We start from the raw sequence: 8,619 nt of genomic DNA, 5'->3' as shown, positions 1-8,619 counted from the left end.
TTCTCTGTAAGTTTTCTCTGCTTCTGCCTGTCAATATGTACGTACATGTATGATTATTTTTACTTACATGTAATCTTTTGAATCTAATTGCCCAATGGCAAGTTCCTTCAAGCAAGGTGTCTTCATCATTAAGCCCTTTCTGAAATCTTTATGCGTAATCTTTGAAATTGTCTGAGATCTAGATTGTAAAATCCTTTTTTACAACATGGGCTTTGTGATAACTTTAAGACCCCCCCTCACAAAATAAAGAAGAATAAAAAAAGAGTACACAAAGACATAAATAGAAATTTCCCATATCAATGAAATATTTGTTGGCTCGTGTATTCATATTCACTGCACTTAGCACAGCTCATATTTACCACATTTCTTTACCAGTTTCCCCATTTGACCACTTCATTTGCTTTGGAAAACATCTATAGTCGAAATATCCAGAATAGAAGAGAGTCTGGCATTTTTATTCAAAATTCCATTTGTGTAGCTTTTTAAGTCGTTTTATTCATGGCACTTTATTTGCTTTTGCTGTCTGCAACCACCAGCCAATTCTGAAGGAAAGCGATGGGTGGGGTTGGGTGGATGTAGACAGATGAGGAGGTGGGGGGTGAGAGATGGATGTAAATGTGGAATAATGTAGCAGGAGTGAATTTGCATGGTCAAGTGTCAAAAAAATGAAGTCTTCCCCTGAGCCTTGTCAGGAAAAATAACATAAGTGGCGCGCTCCACCACTGGCACGCCATTAGTGGTTAGTTCTGCCTGTCATCAGTCACTGAAGAAGAAGAAATGGTCGTCATTATCTCCAAAAGATGGACTGGGAAAAGATGGATACACCCCCCTTTCTTTCACAGAGCGTGTGTGTGTGTGTGCGTACACGGTGTATGAATGTGCACTCTCACACACGAGCCCATATAAAACACATAAAACCAGCAAAAGCAGGTTCACCTGAATGCTTGAGAGTCGGTTTCGAAGTAGGGTTTTCAACACATTAACCTCAGATAAAACAAAAATATGGATACAGTACACTGACATACCCACAGAGAAGTATACGCACGTAAGGTGTAGTTTTACACACAGACATTGAAAATATAGATTCAAGTAGAAAATAATCAGATAATGAGTGAAATCAAATAATTGTGTATTACATCACTTTAAAAAAATAATAGATGATCATAACAAAAGACAACACACACAATAAAAATAACTGTAAAACTTAACAAAAAGAATAAAATAACAAACAAACGATACACGTAATTATTTGCACAAGTAAACAAAAGTACACATAATGGACACAAAGCTTTCCTTAATAAGGAACTTTCTCCAATCCTCAAGCACACTGCGGATTAAAAGTGTTTTTGTCCTAAAAGAGTCCTGCCAGAGGACCTGAGTGAGCACGCTACGACTTTCACAAGCCTAAAAGAAAGACGAGGTAGAAAAGTGTTCTTGTAGGCGTCGCTTGCATATATTGTACTTGGTGGGTTACTTTGCCAGGAGTGATGAAGCTGAGGAAACACCATGTTTACTGTGCTCAGGATGCAGTGAAATGTGCCCTGCATGTACAAAAGACCAGTTCATTTTTAGGCATCAAATGCTCCCTTATTGCCACGTACACCCACATTCACAATCTACAAACAAAGCCAGACAGGTAGAAAAATGCACAGTCCAAGATACATGAAGCCAACTGCAACTCAAAGAGCCAGAGCCTGATTATTTGTCAGAACTCCAGTTAAACCTAATTGTTGTCATTTGCCCTGCTCGTAGTAATGCTGTTTGCAACTCAAGATATTAATGTTTATTTTGAAATAATGGGCTTGCTTCCAGCTTTAAAATGTGTATTAATTTGCTACACACCACATCCTTACAGGTGACAAACAACAGACTCAGAATATAATTAAATATACTGCTAACAGAGACAGAGGAAAGGATGGTAGATAAGGATTAAGTACAAATGTGAATTAGAAGACTCATACATTTCCTTTGATATGCAAACACACATGCACACTCATTATCGTTCCGTTCACTGCAGGAAAGAGGCTCTGGCAAGCAATTATATAATAAGCTTAAGGACCATAAAATCTTCAGCAGCAAGGACAATTAGCCATTACATCCCTCGGTACTGATAGCCACACACTGGCTTTTGATGATAAAAAAAAATCTCTTACTGTTACATTGTCTAGACACCATGTTGAATTGTTTTAACAAGCATAGACAATTCAGTTATTCTTATTTGATTATTTATTTGTTTTTTTCTTTTCTTTTTTTGTTTTTTTAAACAGGAGGCGCTATCTCTGCATTTGCATATTGTTACAATCGCTGGCATCGTTTCTGATAAATCTAAGACAAGTTTACTTTGTTATGCAGCAGTTTGGTGCCATCGCTTTAATTTGTCCTTGAAAATATTGCTCCTGACATTCAAGAATGCAATTTCCATGTGGCAATGAGACAGGGTGGGTAACAATAGAAGAAAACTGAATATAGGTATGTATTGAGGAGAAGTCCATGAATTTTAAGACAGGGAATATATTGAGGAGCCTGGCACCAGACAATGAGAGAGAGATAGAAAGTGAGAGAGAGGCAGAGGGAGAACAACCGAGCAAGAGATCAGCATGGCAGCTAATGTAATGAATAATATCTCAAGTGTAAATCCAGCCAATTGAACCCTGGGCTGCCTTCTCCCTCTAGCTAGGCTAAATGAGTTTCCATGGGAATGTGGATGAAAGGAGCGCAGACGTCTAGGTCAGGCATATTGGAGAGGAAGAGGCAGAAAAGGGCTAGGAGTATGAAATAGAGTCCTCGGGGTCTGGTTTGGAGAGATTTGCACTTGTGCTAAGCCACTTCAGATGTGAGTGGAGGGTCTAACAGCCTTAGACTTGAGCATCAAGGTATGTGTGTAGGTCTGTTGTTGAGCTGTGTAAGCACTGAGGGCAGAATGTGCCCCAGAAGGGGGGAGAAATTTTCATACAAGTTATGCCTTCTCTGTGTTCAATTCAACATACTGTCAGTGAATGGCAGCCGCAGTGCTGAGCACAGAATACGGTTGCTGTCAAATCGAGAAAGCGATACAAACCTCTTTGCATATACAATGCAGACAGAAAAGCACCATCACAGATGTTATACCACACCATAAAAAGGTTTGAGATCTTCCCCTCACATTGCTTCTCTCTAAATGTTGTCCCCCATACTTGATTTAATTGAAAGCACACGCCGTTCCCCCTACTAGGAACCTGTCTGCCGTACTTTAGAAGCTGCAGTGACCAAGTTCAAAGTGACACATCTAGGACATGTGAGCTGCACATTACCTTGACACAGTTGGGCTGTAGAAATTAGCTGCTGTCTGAATTATTAAAATAACAAGGGACATTTCATGTGATTGGGCAGGGAGACATACCCCTACCCCCCCGCCCTCCCCTCCCCGTAATTGTCCACTTTAACGAGTTTCTTTGAGATTTCAGCATCAGTCAATGTAAAGTACTGGTTTGCAGATTTCTCCACTCCCATTAGGGAAAAGGAACGAGGCAAGGCTGTCCACTGAGCCCACCTCATTTATTATAATGACCTGCCATGCCCAGACATGAACATGTTAAAGTTATAAGAGAGAGGGACATGACAGGTGCACACAACCTTGTCAGATCTGTGTTTGTCTAGTTAGAGCATAAAGATCCTCTACTCTAAAAAGACAGACAGGTGGATGGATTGCTGGTATGTGTTTCACTGTACAGAGAAGGAAAAGGCTGACTAATTGTGTTTTCTAGTAATGCAAAATGTGGGCATGCATGGGTATGCAAAGATACATGTAGGTAAGATCTTTCTTTAAGGATCTGAAACATTTATTTACAATGCAAGTACATATACGATGTTGACAGTATTTATCAATAAGCAAATAAATGTGAATGAGGTTCATCATTTAGATTCATCTATATCTGACGAATAGAAAACAGAGGTCATCTGAATCTGTTTTATTATTTTATCATTTTTGTGAAAAAGGCATTGCCACCACTGTTGGCTTACTTTTCAATTTTTAAACATTTTTAAGCACACATTTAACAAAAAAAAGCATCATCCACAAATAATAACAAAGTCCATTGCAAACCAGTATGATAACCCAGTTATCAGATGTGTAGGGCAAACTGTTATCATGTAAAGATAGCAGTGCTATAAAGATGAGAATACTTGAGCTGTTAACAAGCCTCATACAAGGACAGAATGCCCAGGCGTTTAATGAGTCAAAACAAACAGTTCTCTAATCCCTTTAAGATCAAAGTAAAGAAACTGTAGGTCTTCTAAGTCTGCATAATGAAGCGATGCCTTTACATTCATCTTTGGTCTTGCGCTACTGTTCTCTGTTAGGTCCTTAATGCCATGTAAAAGACACACACGAGTACAGGAACACTCTGAGTTTCTTTTTTACACTCCCAGAACTAACATCCAAACTGGACTCTATAATCCTTTGCCATTCTTTTAATCATCTGACACCCAGAGAGGGCAGTATCTATTTTCATCTTGTCCTGATAGGATCTCTTTAGGATTTAAAGAGAGGCCTAACTTGCAGCGCCCAGCAGCTCAGCTGTGATCTGGGGCTTTGGGGAGTTCTCATTAGGCGTTAGCGGCCCCCAGATCGAAGAAACCCAGTTCTGGCTAGTGGATTTTTTAATCCTCCTATGGCCTGTGTTGGGAGATGGAGTTATTTAGAGCCCTTTGATTAGCCTCACAACTGCACTTTGATTAAGAGGACTTTTAAAGATCAAGCTGCTGTGGTGTGATTTGGAATTGGTGGATGTGTGTAGAGGTGGCAGTTTATTTATGCTGTCTGTGAGTAGGAAAATGTACATGGGTTATTACGTGTATTACAATCATAAACCATAAACCTTTTGGCATATGTATTGTATAAGTGAAGGCTTGAGTGTCTTTATTTCTGTATTCTATGTAACTATATAGTGAGAATGTGTTTATGGTTGAGAGGAAGTAGGAACTCACTCCTTTGGATCTGCTCACTCTTAAAGTTGGGGGTGTGGCTGTTCTAACTGAAAGGTGGATTGGCAATAGGCAGCTGTAGACAAGTGATGTGTGATACAGCCCAAAACATTTGTACTCAAGTTTTTGTTGAATGAAATTCTAGTATTTTACTTGAATGTTACTCAACACTAATGATCTTAGTCACAGATAAAAGGTATATTGTAAAAGTATGGTCACTTCTACCCTCCAATTCCAAGTTTGAGGCTTCAAAATGCATACTCCAGGAAAAAAAGGTTTAATGCCATGGGAGCTAAGTCCATCTTTATAGCCTGAGGTTTACCATACCTGAGTCTTTACGATGGTAATTTGTGGAGATGGCTATCTATGTCTATCTATCGATGAGCACTGTCTTCCTAAAAGAGACCACTCTGTTTGGAATACAAATGTTTCATCATGGAATTAAGGTGTTCCCTTGCACTGACGCTACTAAGTGACAAGACAGTTGACCTAAACTATGTCAAAAGCAGCATAAGGGAACTACTCAAGACTTTGGGTTTGGTTTATCTTCTTTGTGTTTGAAGTGCATACATTAGAGAAAGTTTTGTTGCTGTCATGTTGTGATCGCATCCTGCAGCGACAGTCATCTGAGGATGAGTTAACCTTCTGTTTTTCCTAACAGAAGTAGCACAGTCATGTGTCCACCACAATTTTAACAATCAAATGGGCTTGCTCAGCATTTTCTTCCATGTTACAACTTATGACAGGATATGTAATGCTTATTAAATGCTTGTATCTATGTGTTTAAATATACCATGCAGTGCAATTTTGTGGAAGCATTTGCATTTGTGTTACCCTATTCATTTCTTTACATTTTACTATTAACTTATCACTTATTTGTAGTTGAAAACTGCAAATAAGTGATAGTCTGCATAGACAACAATTTGGACTTTTTGGTGTATTTACATCTAATCAGTAAAGACAAACTGAGATATTGCATGCAAACTATGCTAAAGACACTCTAGAAACTCTAAAGAATATTTTATTGGTTTTTATAAGGTGATGTGTAATGGCTTACTGTTAATCTGAAGTGTTAAAAAAGGAAGAGATTTCATTAGACATGTGAATATAGTATAGAATATGATAGGTACTTTCTTCAGCGCTTATCCTAGCTGTAATAGCTTGAGAGGCATGCTATGTTCTGGGCAGGTTATCAAAAATGTTCAGATAAAATGTAAAGATATGTGATCTGCAGAAAATTTGAACCTCTCTAGACTTCATAACAGAATTGTTCGTGTTAAATGGTCAAACTATTTTGCTTTAATTTATTTTTTCTGGGTGTTTTTAGGCACTTCAGCAAACTCTGCATAATTAAAAAGCAGTTATGGAATGTGACAATTTATGTTTTTACGAGCGAAGTACAAAATGTCCATCTGTACAACAGTGTCAGCGTGGTCACAGTCACTAAGCATTAATAAAAAACAAATCATAAACAAGGAACAGATTTTTGTGGGGAACTGAAGGGAATACAGTCTGTCTTAAAAACACCTCTGAATCATAAATCATATTCACTGCCTTGGCAGGGCGGAAAGTCAAAAGACACTTTGGTTTGTAGTGCAGAGATGTCACTATTGCAGAGATATGAGGCTAAGTAGTGAGCAGCCCCTGCCACCATAGCTTTGATTCCAGGGCTAAGTATGTACAGACATCTAAGGTGTTGACACTTCGCCCTCTAAGCCCTATTTCTTTTCCCTGGGATCAGTGAGGCTCACTGATAGCAGATTATCTCTGCGGCATTTTGCGGCCCAGTTGGCACCCTCATTTGTTATCTACTCACAGATACACTGAGGTATAGTCTGTGTAGGTAGAGGAAAATGTCAGAATAAAACATCTTGGACATATTCACTTCTTCTCTTTATTATTATATGTGATGCCTGGGTGTCTGTGAAGTAATAAAGGCCAACAAAACCACCATCTGTACTTTGATGGAACAGCCACAGAAATAGTAGCAGTAGCCTGTCAGGTGCTAGTACCGGGTTCATATTTTAATGCAGGCCAGCAAGGTAAATGTGCAGCGATGAAAACAATGCTATTACAAATACAGTGATATTTTATCCACTTAAGTTGATGTTGATATAAGTAACTTATGACATACTGTAACTACCTGTTATGTGTAGTTGATGCAGATCAGGTTATATATGTAATGATCTGAGTATCTCAGTATGATCTAGCAGACCGCACTGAACACAAGTGTAACAACAATTGCACATTTTTCTCTGAGGTGCACATTTTCTCCATTTCATTTCATGAAAATTGCCATTAGCTAAACAGACAATGAGGCAACAAACTGTTAAAAGAAGATTCATTAATGCTGAGACCCTCTTTGATCCAGGCCCTTTTGTGTGCTCAAATTGCAAGGATTTTGATAAACTTCTTCTATTTAGTATTTAAAGTTCTCTGATCAATTTGATAAGTCTAAATTATTTACGTGGAACATGTGATCACCACTGTTATTTCTCCATATCAGAACTGCAAGCTCTGAAGCTATAAACCTGCTAAGAAATAAGACTTTTCATATGCTACATTTGATGAGTCACATCTCCCACCTGGTTTAAAAGTGTTAAAAGATTTGCAAAATCAATTTTTTTGAAAACATTCAGGTAAAACTGTGCTGAACTTGGTGCCGTCTTGCTATTGTGAAAATGAAAGTGTAATACAACTTATGACATTGATCCACAAAGTTGGTTATAAAAATAATCAAGCTGATCAAAAACATGATTTTGACTTACATATTTGTTACACTTATTTATTTAAACTTACTGTTGATTGTAGTTTCTCTCGCTCATTCTCTTTTAAGTTTTAAGAGCCTGAATGTTTTTTTTGTTTGGTTTTTTTTTTTAGTTTGAGGGCCTGTAACTTGGAAAATTCGAATGGATTTCTGAAGAATCGAAGTAATATTTTCAGTGTTGTTTTTTTTTTTCAAGAGGAGCATTTAGATTTTATTTGCCAATTTTTTCCCCGATACAGTCATTTTAGCTCTGTTTCTGTTACTGCTTTGTAGCCACCAAAATTTAAATCATCATCAGTGAGTATGCCAAGGTTCTAGACATAAGGAGGAAGCACTAAAGGAAAACACTGTTTGTTTTCCTTCAGTGACAGAAATAATTATTTCTGTGTTATCTATTTTTTGATTAAGGATGTTTTGTGGCACTCTGTTGCTTACATTCTGAAAGCATAGAAATGATATGAAATCATAGTAATTTAGGCAGGCTAATTAGGTATCAGCTGTATAACCTTAAAAGCTTCCTACACTTGGAGAATACAGTTAAACACGCATGGGTTAAAGGTTACAGTACCAAGAATCGATCCTTGTGGGACTCCTAGTCTTTCTTTTATTTTTATGATTTTACAATGTTACAGTGTCAGTGGATTACTACATTTGCTATTCAAAAGACTGCATATCCAATCTACTATGCCTACTGTTACCTGTCAAGGATGGGATCCACTATGTGAGACATTTCCAAAGGACTTAGTACCATGACTCTGATGAAATGCACCTGTCCTCAGGAGTTAGCTTCTACTACAACAACCCTATATCAAGTGCACTCAAACACATGATACCACTTTACTACGTCTGAACATTTTGTAACCTTTGATTTTGTCAGTCTCTGGAGTTTG

Source organism: Pelmatolapia mariae, linkage group LG10_11 (genome assembly GCF_036321145.2).
Source record: "Pelmatolapia mariae isolate MD_Pm_ZW linkage group LG10_11, Pm_UMD_F_2, whole genome shotgun sequence".
Classification (NCBI taxonomy): domain Eukaryota; kingdom Metazoa; phylum Chordata; class Actinopteri; order Cichliformes; family Cichlidae; genus Pelmatolapia; species Pelmatolapia mariae.
The sequence above is the reverse complement of the archived record's forward strand: the minus strand, read 5'-3'. Positions refer to the sequence as shown.